Source organism: Hyperolius riggenbachi, chromosome 2, assembly GCF_040937935.1.
Source record: "Hyperolius riggenbachi isolate aHypRig1 chromosome 2, aHypRig1.pri, whole genome shotgun sequence".
NCBI lineage: Eukaryota > Metazoa > Chordata > Amphibia > Anura > Hyperoliidae > Hyperolius > Hyperolius riggenbachi.
In genome coordinates, this window is record NC_090647.1 from 326,146,315 (window position 1) to 326,167,912 (window position 21,598).

Here is a 21,598-nt window from a genome sequence, read left to right on the forward strand (position 1 = left end):
GGTAACTTTCTAAAATTATTTGAGATGATTGGTAAGTTTGATCCCATTGTTGCTGAACATATACAGAGAGTACAGTGCTCCATCTCAGAGCATTCCCACATGCCACACTACCTGGGGGACAAGATACAGAATGAAGTCATCACTATCCTTGGAACAAACATAAAAGACTTCATACTGGAAATGCTGAAGGAGGCAAACTATTATGCCATTATTCTTGATTGAACACCAGACACGAGCCATGTTGAGCAAATGAGCATCATTGTACGGTTTGTGGTTCTAAATGAACAGACCAAAAAAATTGAAATCCGGGAACATTTCTTGGATTTTTGCCCAATATCGGATTCATCAGCCAAAGGACTAACATCATTCTTGCTGAGCTATCTATCAGAAAATAACATCCCGATTCAAGACATGCGTGGTCAAGGATATGACAATGCTGCAAACATGAAGGGAAAACATAATGGTTTGCAACAGAAGATACTGGAGGTAAATCCAAGAGCATTTTATGTTCCATGCTCTGCACATACTCTTAATTTAGTTGTCAATGATGCAGCAAAGGTTTCATTCATGACTGTTGATTTCTTTGGTATAGTTCAAGAATTGTACGTTTACTTTGTCTCATCCACACACCGTTGGGAAGTTCTTAAAAACCATGTTGATGGCCTCACTGTGAAACCACTTTCTGATACCAGATGGGAAAGCAGAGTGGAAGCAATCAAACCACTGCGCTATTTCCTTTCTGAGATATATGATGCATTGTACGAAATCTCAGAGGACGACCACAGAGATATTAATACAAAACACCAAGCTTGTTCATTAGCAAGTAAATTAAAAACGTACAAATTCATTTGCTCTGTTCTCATCTGGTATGCAATTCTGTCTAAAATAGTCAGTAAGCTCCTGCAACAGCCATCACTCAACATATCACAGTGTGTACTTGAGCTGGAAAAGTTGCACAAACATTTAGAAGAATACCGGTGTGATGAAGGATTTGAATCGGTTTTGGATGATGCCAAAGAGATTGCTGAAAAGCTTGATATAGGTACTGACTTTCCTCCTGCTGTATCAATTCGACCACGAAAGAGAAAAACCTTCTTTGACCATGAACATGAAGATGAACCACTGAAAGATCCAAAGCTTTATTTTAAAGTTAATTTTTTCTTCAGTATTTTGGACACAGCCATTCACTCTGTAAATGAGCGATTTACTTTGCTTTAAAGCCATTATAAAACATTTGATTTTTTGTATCGAATACCAAGATTGGAGATGGACAGAAAACAAATCTTTAACTGCTGCCTAGATTTGCAAAACAAGCTGTCTGACACCGGAAAAAAGTCCGACATTAATGCTCTTAATTTGTCTGACGAACTGGATACAATTCAAACGTTTCTTAAACCACATATGAGCATCAGTGACATACTACAGTATATCCTGGAAAATAACTTAAAAAGCATGTTTCCAAATATTGACATTGCTCTACGCATACTTCTGACCTTGCCAGTAAGTGTTGCTTCTGGGGAACGATCTTTTTCGAAGCTTAAACTAATTAAAAACTACCTCCGTTCCACAATGTCCCAAATGCGGCTTACAAATTTATCCAGAATAGCCATTGAGAGTGCCTTGTGTGAAGAGCTTGACATACATGACATTATAAAGAAATTTGCTGCTACCAAAGCACGAAGGGTTAATTTTGTTTAATGGTACGTTTGTGTTAATTTAATTATAATTAACATGCAACATTTTTGTTTTAGAGCATACTGCTCTTTTAGTTCATATAGTATTACTTTTAAAGAGTAACTGTCATGCTGCAAAAGCTAATTTAAACCTCTATTCTCCCGTGTTAAACAGTTTAGAAGGAAGCCAAAAAGGCAATACTGAAGTTAAAAATCGCTCTTACTTTTGATGTGTGCTGAACAGCAAGGCTCTTTATTCCCAAGCTCTTAAAAGGACGAGAGGCCGCATACCATACAGCAAAGCATTCTGGGGCCCTCATCTCGGCTGCTAGTGAGAAGTTACAGGCTCAAGTTACAACAGCATGTAACGTAGTGCAGCTCACAGCACTGGAAAATCTCCTGGCAGAGTATACTGCATGAGTCCGCTTATTGTTCCTAGCCACATGGCTAATTAATATTCACTGCACAGTAGTGTTATCCATTACAAGCTTTTTTGTGAGTCGAATCATCAGGAAGCAGGGAGGACATGATGACACAATTGGCTTCATAGGAGACAGACAAACATGGAACCTGCCATGAGCTGTCAGGAGCATCATTCTCTGCAAATCCTATATAAAGATTCTGTGAAATCCAAACATGGACAGTGAAATGCATATGTAATGTAAGTACAGCCAATATTTAGCTACTGATGTATGTGTTTATTTTCTCTGAGACCTTATACCTAACAGCTCCTCTTTAAGGTTTAAAAATGTTGTACATTTGTTTGCACTGTTAATATTTCATAAATATTTTGTGATGTTTAAATGCTTATACGAGTAGGGGTGGATCAGCCCCACCTCACAATGTTGGTATATGCTTTTTGTTAAATTTTTTTGTTATAAAAAAAGTTTTCTTTGTTTTGAACATGGTAATGTCTGTCTAGTCCAGTGGTTCCCAACCTTTTATGAGGTAGCGCCCCTTAGGGGAAGACTACTCACCCCTGTCGCCCCCCTTTCTCTTAGTACGGTATACCCTTACGCCAGGTGGTGGTGCCAGTGGAGGGGGTAGTGCTGTGACCTTGCCAGCTAAAAATAGCCGGTGACTCAACTACTTCGCGCCAATTCCCTTACCGCTGTAATGTCAGCTATTGCAGCCCCGCACATTGTGCAGCCCAGCATGCGCAGTAGGAGCCTGCGTCCCATTAAATTGTGCAGCCACGTAAAACGTCCTAAATATCTCCGATTGAGTCATTGCTATGCATGGAAGAGGGGTAGAAATGGGGTATCACATGCATGCGTAAAGAGGTGGAAGGTGTGGGTGTGATTAGGCAGGGCATGGGTGTGGTTATGTGGTTGGGCGTGGTTAATTTAATCACTCCCATAGGCGCCAGAGAAAATCTTGCACCCAGGTGCCAGGCACCCCAGGCTCACCCCTGTGCGCAGGCGCAGAACTACTGTGCCTGCGCAGTCCGCTCCGGCCCACGTGGCGGTGATTGACAGCGCCGATCGCGCAGGCGCAGTACAGAGCGACCTCCAGGTCACTCTGACGTCATCGCCGGGGACCAGGTCGGAGCTCCGGCAAACGGCTGCGGGCAGAGCTGCGGCGAGGGAGGTCCTGGGAGCTTGGGGCTGGAGGAAGCCCCCAGTAAGTAGCGTTTATTTTATTAAAATATGCCTGACAACTCCTTTAACAAAAGCACTGCATAAAAAGAACCTATACAAAAATGCTGTAAAGCCTCCATACTTGTTTGCACATTCTTTTAGCGGTTGGATTGAGAAACTGGAGATATTGGCAGCGCTTCCAAATACAGGCTGCACCGGAGTTGACCAGCTGCATAGATATGCAGAGCCCACACACAGGCAGATTACGCAACTTGCATTCAAAACTGATGCAGCAAAGGAGGATGTTGGCTTCAAGGACAGCATGTGCACAGATTGTTCAGTACTAGATGCTTCCACGATGATGACATGCGCTCTTGGAAGAAACCTAACCACTAGCAATCCTAACCACTAGCTGACAGTTAAAATATAGTATGAACCTGAGGCTGCTAGCCATAAATGGTAAATCTATCAAGTTTATCTTTTTTTGATAATTATCTATGCATGAGTGGTAGAAAAATCTTATCTATTTAAAAAAAAAAAAAATGTAATAGTGTATGGTCAGGGCAGTTTCTAGGCTAAACTGCACCCAGGGCGAGGGTGTTGCACCCCCCCCCCCTTACCCCATGGATTAATGAAACCATACTATGCCCCCAGAATAGGTAGTCAGGTATGGGTTCCCCCCAGAATAGGTAGCCAGGCATAGGTGTCACCAGTATAGGTAGCTAGCTTTAGGTGCCCCCAATATAGGTAGCCAGCTGTAGGTGCCTCCAGTATAGGTAGTTAACTATAGGTGTCCCCAGTATAAGTTAGCTAGGTATCACTGCCGCCTGTATAGGTGATGGAAGGGGGAGCCGCAGCCACACTGAAACTCAGCTGTGGGGAGGGAGGCCTGACTTCTCCCTCCCTCTTCCAGGGACCCCCCTCCGTGCCCTCCCCTCCACTTAAGAGTATGCGTGCAACAAAAGCCTCTACAAAATGTTCACTTGAGTCAGGCTCCTCTGTCTGCAGTACTACTGCTAATTCGGAAGTAGAGAGAGTAAGCTAAGCAGCATTGCAGACAGAGGAGCCAGCTCAAATGAACATCGCTTGGAGCCGGGAAGGAGGTGAGTGACTTTTAGAGGTTTCCATTGTGTGCATACTCTGCAGTGGAGGGGTGAGCATGGAGGTATCCCCGTGGGAGAGAGAGGGAGAAGTTGGGCCCCCTCCCCGTGGCTGAATCCCAGTGTGGCCGAGGCTCCCCCCTGCATCACTGCGCCCCCCTCCCTCACAGCACCTCGGGTGGAGACATTCCTGGCCTGCCCCTAGAAACAGGGCTGTGTACGAATGGATTAGTTTTAAAGGATCTAAAAAAACAGACACAAAATTGTAAAGTGAACCTAAACAGACATGTAGTTTAATCTGTTCACTTTACTGTAACAAAAGTATTTGGTCCCTTTCACACGACAGAATTTGTGCACGATTTCCGTTTTTTGTGAATGCGCATTTGCTGACATCTAAGGCAAGAGAATGGCATCACTTCTGACTTATGTGGTTGTGTAATTTTCACATTTGAATTTACTGCATAAAAATATGGCCTAGATGTAGAATGTATTTCGTACCAGACATGCAAATCGCACACAATGCAAATCAACAGAAATGGTTGGTGTGGACATAAAATATTAGGGGGACAGCGGTCGAGGCGGCGGGTCGGTGCCACAAGGTCGATTCCCGCAAGATCCATATCAATAAATCCATAAACATTGGAAGAGAGGGATTAGTGGCATATGTTTGAGTATTATTGCTTAAATGGCTAGGAAGGATGATTACTACAGAAAAGATTTATAATAATGGAACCAACTTTTCCTGGGTTTACTCCAAATAAATTTCATGTAGCTTCCAAGGCAATCTGATGGTAATCAAGTTTAGATAGGAGGAGGGTAACTTCTACCAAGAACACCTGGATCTTTTTGTAGCATCACATCAGGTGCAAAAAGTTTTCTGATGAGCATCCACTCTTTGGACAATCAGTAGCCGACAGTCTGCCAGTTCTATACAATCTTTTAGGCGCAAGGTATGATTAAAGAACTACAGTGGGATGCAAAAGTTTGGGCAACCTTGTTAATTGTCATGATTTTCCTGTATAAATCATTAGTCAGTTAAATATATCATATAGGAGACACACTCAGTGATATTTGAGAAGTGAAATTAAGTTTATTAGATTTACAGAAATTGTGCAATAATTGTTTAAATAAAATTAGGCAGGTGCATAAATTTGACAATTTATTGATTCCAAAACCAGTAGAATCAATTATTGGAACTCAAATTGGCTTGGTAAGCTCAGTGACCCCTGACCTACATACACAGATGAATCCAATTATGAGAAAGAGTATTTAAGGGGGTCAATTGTAAGTTTCCCTCCTCTTTTAATTTTCTCTGAAAAGTAGCAACATGGGAGTCTCAAAACAACTCTCAAATGACCTGAAGACAAAGATTGTTCACCATCATGGTTTAGGGTAAGGATAAAGAAAGCTGTCTCAGAGATTTCAGCTTTCTGTTTCCACAGTTAGGAACATATTGAGGAAATGGATGACCACAGGCACAGTTCAAGGTAAGGCTTGAAGTGGCAAACCAAGATAAACAGAAGCGACAAATGGTGAGAACAGTCAGAGTCAACCCACAGACCAGCACCAAAGACATACAACATATTATTGCTGCAAATGGAGTTACTGTGCATCATTCAACCATTCTGCGCACTTTACACAAGGAGATGCTGTATGCGAGAGTGATGCAGAGGAAGCCTTTTTTCCACCCACAGCTCAAACTGAGCCGCTTGAGGTATGCTAAAGCACATTTGGACAAGCCAGCTTCATTTTGGAATAAGGTGCTGTGGACTGATGAAACTAAAATTGAGTTATTTGTGCATAACAAGGGGCGTTATGCATGGAGGAAAAACAACACAGCATTCCAAGAAAAACACTTGCTACCTACAGTAAACTATGGTGGTGGTTCCATCATGCTTTGGGGTTGTGTGGCCAGTGCAGGGACTGGGAATCTTGTCAAAGTTTAGGGACACATGGATACCACTCAGTATCAGCAGATTCTGGAGACCAATGTCCAGGAATCAGGGACAAAGCTGAAGCTGCGCTGGGGCTGGATCTTTCAACAAGACAAGGACCCTAAACACTGCTCAAAATCCACTCAGGCAATAATGCAGAGGAACAAGTACATTGTTCTGGAATGGCCATCTTTGTCCCCAGACCTAAATATAATTGAAAATCTGTGGTGTGAGTCAAAGAGAGCTGTCCATGCTCGGAAGCCATCAAACCTGAATGAACTAGGAGATGTTTTGTAAAGAGGAATGGTCCAAAATACCTTCAGCCAGAATCCACTCTCATTGGAACCTACAGGAAGCGTTTAGAGGCTGTAATTTCTGCAAAAGGAGGATCTACTAAATATTGATTTCATTTCTTATTTGTGGTGCCCAAATTTATGCACCTGCCTAATTTTGTTTAAACAATTATTGCACACTTTCTGTAAATCCAATAAACTTCATTTCACTTCTCAAATATCACTGTGTGTGTCTCCTATACAATATATTTAACTGACATTTTTTATCGTAACAACCAACAATTTATACAGGAAAATCATGACGATTAACAAGGTTACCCAAACTTTCGCATCCCACTGTATAAAGAAAAATAAAAAAACAGTTTTTTTTTTTTTAATTAAAGCAAAGTTTGTTGGAGACATGTTTAGAAATATGAATAAACACCATTGAATCAGGTATATAAGACACTCTGCGGTACAAAAGCATGAATAAGTACAATAATCTACAGTGAAGATTATCCAGAAAAATAACATAATTCAAGGATACGAAATTGACATGACACGTATCCAAATAGACACAAACTTACTTTAACCAAATGGGTCTCAACAACCACTGAGTCTCAGCAAGCGTATACAACACTATTGGAATGAAAAGGGAAAAACACGGATAAAACAAGCTACTAACCCATGTACTAGTCCAGAGGCCCATCAGAAGAGCCTACAGGAGGACACAGAGGAGAGCTTTCTTCAACTACCCTTGTAAGTAATCCATTCCTCCCATATTTTATTAAAACAGTCAAGGTTTTTTATGCTGAGATAGAAAACCTTGTCCATAAGCATTAACATATCCAGAAGCTGCTTAACCAAGGTGATATCCAGATCCGGGGACCTCCACTTGAAGGCAATGCTCCATTGAGCAGCAAGGAGCATATATTTATGCATAAACCGAAACGCCCCTAGAACACCATCATTCAAGGAATACAACACGGCCTGGGAGGCAGTCAGGGATACTGGAAATTTAAACACCCAAAATTAAATGGCAATAGGACAGTCCCAGAAACCATGCAGGAGTGTCCCTTTGAAACCACAGTTGCGAAAGCAGCATGTAGGGACCGTAGGATACAATTTATGCTGTCATGCGGGGGTATAATACCATCGGAAAAATAATTTTGTGAGTGTGCCCATTTCACTACTTTGGCCACTGCTTCCCAGCATAGGGACCACTGAGATGTCCCAGGTCACAATCCCAGGCCTTCATATAGGACATCTTGTCCTTCTCGCTTTTAGAGCCTAAAAGGGCATATAGGGTAGAGATAAATACTCTTATGCCTGTCATAGCCGAAATATACGTTCTCAAAATTTTGAACTCCACAGATGGAGGCGAAGAAAACTGGGAGGAGAAGAAATGTCAAATTTGATAGTAGCAAAATGCCTATCCAAGAGGGGCATCTCATCCAAATCTAAATTGCTGAAAGGAGAGGATCCAGCCCCCCTGCCAGAACCTAGCAGCGTGAATTAACCCCTGTTCCTTCCACCATGAAAAATTCCGGAGACGATGAAACACAGGAGAAAATCTAGGATTTCCTAAAAAGGATAATTTAGGGGATGGATTGGTCACCAATTGAAAATGGGGAGCAACCAGTAACCACAACCTGGCTGCAGATGCAACTGTCCCGTTTCTTGTAGATAATGCAGGGATATCCCGTTAAGTCACCACCGTGATCAGGGAAGGGAGATAGAAGGGGTAATAAGATGCGGTCTCAAACGTCAGCCATGGCGGAGGAGATGTCTCGAGACCCTAATCCAAACCCTGCCCCAATTTGGCTCCAAGATAATAATGCCAGAGGCTAGGAAGGCCAATACCTCCTTGCAAGGGGTGTTTGTACAGTATTTGCACCCTTTGAAACAGTTAGGTGGGACGCTAGCACAATTTTCCAATTTTCTGTATTCAAGTTTGAAAGAAATCCACATCTTTAATTGTAATTTATTTACCTATGTATTTTGCTGGCATCCTTTTCCATTTGAATTTGAGCAGGTGTAAAATACTAAGACTTTGGTTCCTGGCCAGATAAAAAGCATTTAAAAGTGCTGTAATAGGTTGAGTTTGGCTGTGGCTCTGCATTAACCTCAGATAAACAACACTAAATGTGCCTAGATTTGAGAGGGGTCTATAGCCTAATTTCAGGTATGAATTTAGGTTAGAGACTAATTCTGACTACACTGATCTAATAAACAACTGGGAGACTAGGCCATATATTTATTTTTACTAACTTTGGCCTAGAAAGTCAACTTAAAAACTGTCAGATAATAAAACAAATAATAATGCACAAATGGCTGATGTACAATGCACAAAACTGAAAACCGTACATAAGGTTCATTTCAAACAATGTGGTTAATGCACAAATCATCATTGCACTGTAATGCCTGGTTTTACGCACACATTACCACATTAACTATAACACCCAGGTCATGTGTCTTCAGACCAAAGAGTGCTACTTTTCATGTAGCAGTGCGTAAAGATCTATGGGTGTAAAAATACACAAACCATACGTACTTTAACAAATGCAACAAATAACAAATGCAAAATTATGCTTATATAGGACTAAGATAGGGAAAAGGTTTGCAGATAAGGTTCGATCTGCTGGAATAAACTAAACTTTGCTGCAATGAGCCAATTAGAAAGATTGTGGAGGAGGGGAAGGTAGATCAGACAGTCACTGAAACACTTACGGTCTGTGATCATTCACTGAGTGCCAAGGCTGAGAATTGCAGTGCAGCACCAGAAACAAGTGACTGCACAAAAGCATGGAATTATTAAAAAGGTCAGTAAATTAAAGTTGCTGACCTTTGCTGTGGGTAATTTGCTGTAGTTAATTCACACTGCAGCAGCGAAAATGAGATTAAAAACATTCCAGTAAGTATCATCTGTAGACAGACAAGTAGAATAAAGATTCAACGTGGTTTAGAGCTGTACGTAGCAGGAGAAACTGTTTATATGTATGATTGCTTTGCAGCACATACCGACACATACAGCAATGTGTAAGCTAAACTTAGCAAGTGTTTCATCCCAAAAAAGAAACTGCAGTATAAAATGTAGATATTCAGACAAGCTAAGAAATCACCTTTTGAAAATTTAGATTTATTCTATACTATTTGATAGCCCGGCAATGCCTGGGTATGTAGTTGGCTGGTGTTGGCTCCGCCCACTTTTTCTAACCCTAACACACAATTACTCAATGACCTAGTTTGTGAGCTTTGCGGTCTTTGGAATCAATAACTTGCATTGAAATGAAACAAATCTGATTGGCTGTGGCTCCACCCCCTTTTCAAAATTTGAACCCCAGTCACCCAATGACCAACTGTACCAAGTTTGAGGCTCGTGTCATTAACAGTGCAACAATGGCAGCAATTAAATATTCCCTTTGAAAATCAGAATGAATTTTGATTGGCTTTTGTAGGCTCCACCCACTTTTCTAAATATTAATCCCAGTCACCCAGTGATCAACTGTGCAAAGTTTGAGAACCCTGCCATTAAGAGTGTAAGAATGGCTGCAGTTTACATTTTCCCAGTGAAATTTGTATTAGTCTCCGCCCACTTTTTGTTTATGGGGATAAAAAGTATCCTAGAAAAAACAAGGTGAGATAGAATTGAGCTGGGTATGACCCAATTGAGAACAAATAACTACAATCAATTAGAGAAAAATCATACAACATTTTTATTTTTAATCCTTGACATGAAATATTAAAACCTCACATAAAAATGTGCCCCCAACCCCCAAGAATCCCCCCTACTGCCAACCTTTCCTAGTACCCGTCCCTCTATCCACCCCAATGCCCCAATCTGACTGTCTCAGCCATCCAAAAAAACAGAGAAGCATATGCATCTGCTTCACTCATGTAAAATTGCAGTCCAACTCCAAATAGAGCTCACTGGGCTAATAAGATCAGTATGTTCCGGAGTATTCCAATTTAGTTTTGCAATTGCTTCTTCTACTTATCATCGTTTGGACAAGCAAACTGTTCACAGTAGCAACCTCAGCAAGGATAGCAATCCAATGCGCTGTACAGCATCACAATACACAGCACAAATCGTAGTGCAGAGACCAAGCTGATGAATGATCATAGGTTTAAGCAGTCTTGTAAATATAAAAGGTAAACATTCAGTGGCATCCACAAATACTCAGCACCTGTATGCCTCTGGAGTGGAATACATTGCACATGACAAGCAGCATTAGTAGGCGAAGCAGCCAGTGAGTTAGTAGTCAACAACATAGACAATGCTGCTGTGTAGTTAGTTGCCACGGTATATAGTTGTATCCACAGATGTTAGGCAGCGGTGTATGGATAAGGCAAAGAGGATTGCACATGACAAGCAGCATAAATAAGCCCAAGAGCCAGTAAGTTCAAATGTAGCTATGCACACACACCGCACTACTGCGTGATTGTTTGCCACAGTGTAAATGTCTATGATAAAGAGTAAAGCTGGATCGATTGCAGATAAACTTCAGCCTCTGTGGCTAACGCAGCATATGATATCAATAACAGGTGGGGTGCTCATAAAGTATCCTATATGTTATTCCAGGTAATGTACTATGTGTGTGCCAAATGTCATTCAAATCCCTTCAGCCATTGTTGCGTGATTGAGTAACAAACATCCAAACTTTCGCATTTATAATATTAGTGAGACAAGACTATACATGCTGGCAAAAACCATGAAGTCTCAGGTACAGATGAAGTATTAACGTACAGGTAACACACAGTTGCTCTTCTTGTACACTGAAAGACGCCTGAAGTGAGAGAGATATGGAGGCTGCCATATTTATTTCCTTTTAATCAATACTAGTTGCCTGGCTATCATGCTGATGCTCTGCCTCTAATACTTTTAGCCATAGACCCTGGACAGGCATGCAGCAGATCTGGGCCCATATGCAATTTACTTTTTCTCCTGAGTTTTCTCCTAGGAGATAATTTTTCATCTTCAATTTATAATAACTTTTTAGCACTTTGCAATAGACAAATTCCAAAAAGTAGGGACAAAAGTGCTGCCAAAATTATTTTGAGTATTTTCTTGCTTGCTGGTGATTTAGAAGGCATTTTATTTACAAGTCTTGAAAATATCACCTAGGAGAAAACTCAGGTTCTAGTGTGATCCAGACAGACACTTCTGTGGCCAAAGAGATCAGCAGGGCTGCCAGGCAACTGGTATTGTTTAAAAGGAAATACATATGACAGCTGCCATATACTTCTGAAATGTTGTTTTCTTTAGTCTCATTTATTAAGTTACAAATGTTCGAGGATTTGGTACTGGTGTGTGGTGATTTCAGACATGCCTATGCTGCATGTGGTAGTGAGCCCTTCAGTACAGCACAGCAAGTCTGTGTGCTGATAATGGACTGAAAGCTTTACCAGATTTCAAAGCACCATCCTACTGGTAATATCACACCCAGCCTAGTTTCCATAAACATATTAACTTCTCCCACTTTGACTAGTTTTGCTTATACAAATGTTAGAAGAATTGCAGATCTGTATAAGGCGTTGGAGGGTTATATACTCCTACTATCACAAATAACACCCTGCCTATTTTAACTGCTGCACAAAAATATAAATATTTTCTTTTCTCATCTGCTTTAACTTTCATATCTTAGAACGTCATGACGCATTAATGATACTCTTGCTGAATGCTTGAAACAACAGCTGTGTGCTGCCCATCCCACCCATGGTTACTGGATTCTACCCAAGCGCTCATGTAGGAGGTGAGTTTCTCAGCGGCAATGCACCACAGGTGTCTACTTATTTAAACAAACAAAAAACAAGGAATATTTTGAAAGGATTATGTAATTTCCTAAGTTTCCAGAAGATAAAAATGCAACTTTTTTAAAGTGACATCTAGACTCGATTCCTTTTACCATATTGTAATGATCCGCTCAGTTGCCTGCGCAGGCAGGCAGCTTTTTGACCACTGTTCAGGTCTGCATTCTGCAGGTCTCTGGAAGAGAGACCTTTTGTCAGTTTTGCAGCTTGCTGCTGCTGAGGAATTTGCATACGTTTGTCATGCAAATTGCCTAGCCACATCCTTTGTAGGCTTGCTCTATATATACCATGTGATTCCACAGTACGTCGCTGGTCATAAGGGTTTGTCCTGTGAAACACTCCTGGAGTGTCAGCCATGCTTATTGTTTGAAGATTAGCTTAGAGTAATTCCTGGGACTGCACTAGGCATCCTTGCTAGAGCAGTCAGGATTGTATTATTTGTATTGCCTGTTCTGTCTGTCTGTCTGTCGTGCTTGGATCACACTAGCCTCTAGCAGTAGCGGCTGTGGATCCTTCTGGTCTGCAACTCTCTTGCTATACTTGGATCGCACTTGCTCTGACGGAAAGAGCAGAGGATCCTGCTAGCTCTGTTGCCTTACTTGGGTCGCACTCGCTCTGGCGGAAAGAGCAGTGGATTGTATCTTGCACTTATCCCTGTTTTTGTGTACCTGTCTTGTCTGCTACGAACGCTTGCTGGAGGCTCGGTGAGGTAACCGTTAAGCAAGCGCTCGCGTCCTCTGTTTCATGTTTGTCTGTCGGTGGTTAGTTAGGCGTGCTTGTCTCTGTTGTGCTTAACACGCGGAGACCGCGCAGAAAACGCGTTCGCTGTTGCGAATGAGTGCAGTGTTCGCGTTTAGTTAGCGTTTGTTATTTTCCTTATCTTCTCATTGTATGATTTGCTGTGCCTTTGCTACTCTCGTGCTCTGCCTTGCTGTAGCCTTGTGTCACCTCTGGCAATCGCCTCTCTCGCGATTGCGTTCCTACTTCATATCTGCTGTTGTGTATGCACCGTCGCGGGTTGGCGACTAGATTGGTGCACACACATACAATCTGTCCCTTTGCTCATTCTCATTCGCAATCGCTTCTCAGGCGATTGCGTTCTCACTCGGTTTCCTCTGTTGTGTGTCCACTTTATGTAATGCTATGTTTTTGGCGTTGCTAAGGCCTCACACTCGACTCACACTAGCACACAGACTAGGTAAATACATAGCTTACGGCTTCACACTGTATTAGGATATTTATTCAATTATTTACATTATTTACAGGTATAGCAGTGAATCATGGATAAGTAATAGAGTAAAGAATCAATACATTACCGGATATTGCATCATCACTCCGTATCGGGGGACCAGCGATCGTCAGGAGGCAGCGCATACACAACATCACACAACTCGTCAGTAGTGGAGAGTCCCATCAGAGCAAGGGAAATCTCTCTTTCTTTTACTCATAGCTCCACCCATTTTCCCTATTGCATCCTGGGGATGCACAGGCATGAGCTTCACTACGGTTGGATGACTTATAGTCAATATTTTCATAAACAGAACTAGTTCTAGTTAAGTTGCGCATTCCCTGAAACAGTTAATTCAGGGTTACGCGCTTATTGCAACACAATGTTATATAACCATATCACGTGCCACGCATGCTCAGTACTTGTTGTGACTGGGTGAGTTCGTCCTTCAGCCTATCCACAACGTGGAAGCATGATTCATCATTCGTGATCACCGCGTGATAGCAGCGCAAACAACGTGTTTACATAACTCGTAGTAACCTCTATTTTGTCAACGGTTTTCTATGGAGAATGGTCTGTCACTACTAAAAGATGCAAAATATGTCCTCTCTACCTACTGACTAGCTTGCTAATGTGTTTCTTACCTAACAGCCAGTCATTCACACAGACTCTTCAGACTTGTATCACATTCGGTCCTTAGTGATGACCATTAACATATGAAACCATGACAACTTTTTTCCCTTACAACAGATCCCATATGCCACATACCAGTTCCATCTGGATAGGATAACTATAACAATCATTACAATCAAAAGAGGATGAACCATCCACTTCATCATTGTTTCTGCCGATGGCGAATAACCCATAAATACATCCCACCAATGGTGAGAGGTGGCATCTGCTATGGCAGAGCCCACTTTAACAATTTTGTTTGTAATCACGGTAGTACTGAGCTGGTGTACGATTATACTTCTATTCAACTTTTGAATAGCACTTTTTCACTTCCGTTAGATTTTTCAACAATCCGCTTTAGTTTAGTCAGGTTTAGATCCCAATTGGGAACTTCCAAACCTTGGCCTTGCCAGGAAACCTTTGTAGTTAACGCTATGTCTGGCATTAACATAAAAGTTTCATTTTCCCATTGGAATACAGTGATATTGTGTATACATCCTGCAAAAGGCACCCTCATTTTAGGGACCACCTGACGATCTGTCACTACACATACCACTTGAGGTGTTATTTCCACCATCCAGCGGTATGTTATAGGCATTATGGTCCACTCACATTTGTTTACAGTGTTCTGTAACAAACAAGGTTCATATACAGTAGACTGTAACTTACATATTTTACTGTTTAAAGTATTATCACAAAAAGTCAAATCATGTGTTCTGTTGCTGTCATCAATAACCTGTCCATAAAACGTAGGTACCCAGAAGTGCTGATCACCTTCTGGCCCAATTAATAATGGCAAAATAACATACTTACATATTATACTACTTTTAGTAACATTGTAAAGTGTTAATTGTCCCATGCAAAATGTATCATTGCACATCACTTTAGGTGCTTTGATATCTATCCAGTGATCAGTTCTTATCATGGAACTGAACACGGTCCTCCAAACCTCCTCACATCCAGTCAACAACCTAGTTTGAAATAACCCTTTCTGCTGTTGCTGTTGTAAGGTTTACATGGAACAGATAGTCCAGTTTACAATTCTAGTTATATCAACATCTGTTTCATACATAACAGAGGCACTTGCGTTAATTAAATCAAGCAAATCATCATCTATTTTAACTTGTAATTTTAAATGGCGCCCATATAGTTGGCATCCATTTAGCTTGTAAAGTTAAGACATCATTTATTTTACTTCCAGCGTCATGCAATCTATTTGCTAATGTTTCAATATCAAGACTATTAAGAGTCAATGTCCCATATCCTCCTAACAAAGAGTCATACCACTCTCTCCGTATTTAGTGTGGTTTAGAACAGTTTATGGCAGCTGGAAACGCGCATGAATCACAGTCTTTTAGGCATGTTGCCCCACCTTTGCACAAGTGGAAGGTAGTCTCTTTATATGCCCAGGGTCCACTTTCGCATCCATCATATCCACAAATATCAAAGTAGGCCCCACCGAGACATGTTCCATTGAAAGTAGCATTGAGAATGTCACATGCTTGCCTAGCATTACAGGTAAAGTTTCTCTGTAGACAACCCTTGGTTTTATTTCCCCACACGAAAGTCACCGTGGATCCCCTGTATCGGTTACTCGAATACCTGAAGTCCATGCATTAACGCCACAGCTTTCCAACCACACGATACCAAGGATTCCAAGGACAATGCCATAGACATGGAGATCAATCTGCAAAAAACCCAAACAAGTGTGACTTATTCTTGCAAATAACATTTTTCCTGTGGGATATATTCCCACTTTTTCTGTTCTGGCCTCATTACCAGCAGAGTTCGGTCCTTGCCTACTGCAATCACATCTGCTGGAGGAGGCGGTCCTTGGAGATTCTGACCCACATTTTAGCTCCAACATTTACTGTATTAGTAGAACCAAATATTCATCACCCTTTACTGATGGGCTTCCCTCTCTACAAATAAAGGAATTAGGGTCCCTTTACACTTAATCAGCTGCTGTTAACTGTAATCAAAATAACAACTGATGTACAGTCCAGCGTCCGTGTCCCCCTATGGCTTCTTTCACACTATACACTGAAAAAACATTGAAATCTTTTCACAATGCATCGCCATTGGGGAAAAAACAACAAAAAACAAGAAAAAACAAAAACAAACAACAAAATTGTATGCGTACTAATGCATACCAACGCATTAAGTGTAAAAGGGCCCTCAGGAGAACCTGGGCTATACAACTCTTTGGCCTGTGTATACACAGTGTCCTCCCCTAAAAACTTTAACCCATCCTCTCTCCTTTTCCAATAATTAACTCACTATTTCCCAGGTTAATCATGATCGCTTTAATTTATTCTTGATAGTCGGAGTCAATTACTCCTTCTATCCCTATAGCTCCTTTCTGAGCAAAACTGGATTGGGTAGCTATTTGCCCATAATGTTAGTCAGGTATTTTACATCCTATACCTGTGGGAATGGTTGTAACCTGCGAGGGGTTAATGATAACAACTTCTAAAGCATGCAAATCCAACCCAGCTGATACAGGTTTTCCCCTATATGGAGCTACCGCATCCTTATGCATTTTTCAATAAGGAATCGTTTCTACTTTAACCACCCCACCAGCTAGTTTCTGGTATAAACAAAAATCTGTTATCTTCACAGTTTGTTTGTATTATTCTAAACTAGCATATGCATACATTCTAGCATCTTTAACAGAGGTATTCTTGAACATATAATACACTCTATATCAGTAAGGTCTCAAAGCAAACTTCATACAATTCATTAGAAACAACTCAATTCATACTTCATCATCAACACATTCTGCCACTTCACGCCATTCAGCTAATCAGTACAACATTCAACCCTAGAGAAACCAGACATTTCTCTGCAAGACAAACAAATCTCATTTAGTAACTACTGACCTTAGCCCCTTTTTAAAAAAAAACAAGCTAGGCCTTTCGCTGCGCATGCATGTGCCCGCTGTGCACATGCACCCGCCACGCGCGTGCCCTCATACACCGGTGCGCACACGCTGGCCGCCTCTGGCCCTATCCTCCCTCAACTTTTCCCCTGTGTTTCTGCGCCCCTCCCTGCACATGTGCAGTGCTAAAAAAACAAAACAAAACTCTGAATAGACGCAGAGACACAGGCATATTATATAAAAAGGTTTTCCAGTCTAATTACGCAATATTTTCATGCTACATTGCCATAATAGACTTCACAGTTCTATTTCTTTCACACAGTCTCATCTAATCTAGCTTTCAGCTCAACAGGTAAACAATTTCACTCCTGCACAATTATAGCTAGAAAGTAAACCAGGGGAAAATTTGCTGACACAGATGTCACCGTGACATCATAATCACATTTAACCCTGTAACCCAAAAAAATGAGCATTTGCAGGGATTTGGAAGTTCTAGCAAAACCCAGCACAACACACAGTACTGCACCATTTATTTTATCAAACAAGATGCATGTCCCATGAAGTAAGAGTTAAAGGTCAATATTTTTTTTTTACAGCATGTACTCCTGAATGAAAAAGAAATGCTTGCCAAGCGCCCCCAGCTGAGGAGAGCAGCATCTCAAACACTCACTGGCTCGCACACATTCCCTAGGAGCACTCACCGCCCGTGCACAAATGCATTTTTTTTTTAAAACATTCCTCTATGCATTCAATTAAACAAAAAACAGACATATAAATACATGATTAATCAGGACTCGCTATAACGGATTCACCATATAAAACATTCACTAGAAACAACAATGTTAACCCACCTGTCTTGTCCAGATTATATTACCATTTCAACTCTGCCAGTGCAGTCAGATACTGTCACTTTAAGGAATTTGCTTTACAAGTTTAAACACAGCACTCCAAGATTATACTCCGAAATCTACCAACAAAGACACAGACTGTATTAAAAACCGTAGTAGTAAAAGCTGAGATTCACTGTCAGGTTACTCTCTGCCCCTTTTTCCCATCCATATTTTATCATTAAAAATATGGGGTTTTCCTTAAGAGGGACAAAAACAGCAGTAACAACCTAAAGAAAGTTCCCAGCTATTCCTAATCTTTTCAAATGGAACAAAATACATTTGTGCTAAACACTTCCAATTCCAGTTCAATGCACATTGTCCTATTTCTTGTGCAATGATCAGTGGCAGAGTTTGGCTTCCTTTTATTTACAGAAGCTCCCTGCTCCACTGATAACAATCCAAAATGTGTCATCACAGGAGCCTCTTCCCCAGCTACTTCCTCCAGTACATTTATTTTACCAGCTGCAGATTCTGTTACATGTTGGTATTTATCTGCAGCTGCCTGTGATGACACTTGTGCAACTATCACTCTGTCATCCTACTCTAGTTCCTTTTTCTAACAGGACTACCCTTTTTCCAACAGGAATACCCTCAGGTAAAGTAACAACATTGAGGGATTCTGATTCTTTCAACTTACACAATCTTTGTTGAAGCTTTCTATAAGCTGTCAACAACATCCCACTATGCCGCCCGGGAGCGACATCATGCCCCGCCTTAACAGGGCCCCCCTCTAGAGTCTTATCTACATCTAGAGAGAGCAACAACATCACCCGCTTCAATGGGGAACCCCCCCTAGAGTCTTATCTACATCTAGAGAGAGCAACAACATCACCCGCTTTAACGGGGAACCCCCCCTAGAGTCTTATCTACATCTAGAGAGAGCAACAACATCACCCGCTTTAACGGGGAACCACTATATTCCAGCATCAGGCAGCGTCCCTCAACCTCAAGTTGAGCCTGTTCCGCCTTTTCTTGATCCTGGAACGCCTTCTGCAATCGCTTGTGCACACCACGATAGGCAGAGGCCAACACCCAGCTCCTTCTAGCTGGGGTAACTGCATCACATACCTTGGCAGGGAGTTTTTTCAAGTACTTGAACTAAATCAACCGGTTCTGATTCTTTCAACTGCTTATCCCACGATTCTGCCAACCCATGGCTAGCTAATTCCACTTCTATAATATTATACGGAGACTCGGTCCAGCCGGGGATCTCCGCAGGTTCTTTTGGGCATTTGGCCTTTTTCTTAAACATATTGCCTTACTTTTGGCACACTGCCAACTGGGTGTGGCTTTGACCAGAGGTGCCCCTCAACTTCTAGACACCAATGGTCAAACTTCCCACAGAGAAATTTTGCTTAGTTCAAAAGATATCTTGACTTGAAACTAAGTGGGAGGAGCTATCGACTCCAAACTTTGCCCACACCTGTAATCTGTCCTAAGATATATATATATCAAGTATCAAGTCAATATACCATACAGGGGCAATTTTACAAAGATTTAGATTAATTGCCCCACTAACTGGCGAAATGCCAAATTTTGCAAAATTACACCCAGAGACCCACAGAATCATAGGCAATATATTTCAGAGGTCAAAAGTCATCCTCGTCGCCATTTATGTAATGCTATGTTTTTGGCGTTGCTAAGGCCTCACACTCGACTCACACTAGCACACAGACTAGGTAAATACATAGCTTACGGCTTCACACTGTATTAGGATATTTATTCAATTATTTACATTATTTACAGGTATAGCAGTGAATCATGGATAAGTAATAGAGTAAAGAATCAATACATTACCGGATATTGCATCATCACTCCGTATCGGGGGACCAGCGATCGTCAGGAGGCAGCGCATACACAACATCACACAACTCGTCAGTAGTGGAGAGTCCCATCAGAGCAAGGGAAATCTCTCTTTCTTTTACTCATAGCTCCACCCATTTTCCCTATTGCATCCTGGGGATGCACAGGCATGAGCTTCACTACGGTTGGATGACTTATAGTCAATATTTTCATAAACAGAACTAGTTCTAGTTAAGTTGCGCATTCCCTGAAACAGTTAATTCAGGGTTACGCGCTTATTGCAACACAATGTTATATAACCATATCACGTGCCACGCATGCTCAGTACTTGTTGTGACTGGGTGAGTTCGTCCTTCAGCCTATCCACAACGTGGAAGCATGATTCATCGTTCGTGATCACCGCGTGATAGCAGCGCAAACAACGTGTTTACATAACTCGTAGTAACCTCTATTTTGTCAACGGTTTTCTATGGAGAATGGTCTGTCACTACTAAAAGATGCAAAATATGTCCTCTCTACCTACTGACTAGCTTGCTAATGCGTTTCTTACCTAACAGCCAGTCATTCACACAGACTCTTCAGACTTGTATCACACCATCGCAGGTTGGCGACTAGATTGGTGCACACACATACATTCCTCCTCTGTGCTTATTCTGTCTTGTGTCGCTGTTAGCAATCGCCATCTCTTGCGATTGCCTTCTCACCTGATCTTCATGGTTGTGTGTTCATCGTCGCAGGGTGGCGACTAGATTGGTGGACAAACATACCCTCTGTCGCTTTGCTCTCTCTCTTTCAGGGCTATCTTGCCCAGCGTTTCTTCCCTTCGTACAATTCCTGTCTGGCGTCTGTGGCAGGGCAGAGGATCTGTTCCTCTGCACTCCACAGCTCCATCTGCCGACAGGAATTTCCCTCTACAGGTGCGTTGCACCTTTTGCTGGGTTCTCTCAAATTATACGCTTGTGGAGGATTTCCGCAGTGTCAGCGCACATCCTGTGCGCTGACCACGGAGAGAATTCCACAATCGTTACACATATAACATAATAAAAGATACTGTATATTATATTACCAGATATTTATTTTATTTTTATTTTTTTTTGGCCAACCAGGGAAATAGGTACAATTTGTGCAGGTATCTCTTGAGGTGCCTATTACCAGTACAATTTTTCACTAAATGCGATCTTTCGATGTGATTTGAATGATCAAAACTAATCTAAAGGTAATTATCAATTGTTCACATTTATTGAACGATTATTTCTTCAAATTCTATCATAAAATAATCACTTTCAGATTGATTTTATCCTATTAAGAAATCGACCAAAGAATTGTTTCTTATCGATTTCCTTCATAAACTGCAAATTTTCTATACAATTCGATCATTCAAATCGCATTTAAAGATCGCATTTGGTAAAAAATTGTACCGTTAATAGGCACCTTAAGCCAAAAACTGTCAACTGTCACCTGGATGGCTAGTTTGTTTACCTGCAAAGGCTCATCCCTTTGGCCCTATTTCCATTTGCGCGTCAGGCGCAGTAAGAGGAAGAAGAAAAAATCCTCAAGGGTCCCCTGGAGGACAGAATGGCAAAAGTATTCTCAAGAAGAACCAGATCTCATGGGAACAGGAGACATTGAGGCGCTCCCAGAGGAAGAAAACCAAATAGGCCTAGATATTATTAATCTATCAAGCTTACAACATAATGAATCCTGCATATCTCTTCTGAAAAAGTGCCTGAATTTCTGTCCTAGTATGGAATTTG

General features: G+C 41.4%; 1 long non-coding RNA gene across 1 annotated transcript; it reads right to left on the reverse strand.

Annotated features, from left to right (window-relative positions):
* Positions 1–13,592: 13,592 nt before the first annotated feature.
* On the reverse strand, positions 13,593–20,378 carry LOC137546611 (uncharacterized). Its single transcript, XR_011026302.1, has 2 exons — positions 18,003–20,378; positions 13,593–15,957 (listed from the first exon to the last, which is right to left on the reverse strand). It is a non-coding gene; the product is annotated as an uncharacterized lncRNA (long non-coding RNA).
* Positions 20,379–21,598: the final 1,220 nt, after the last annotated feature.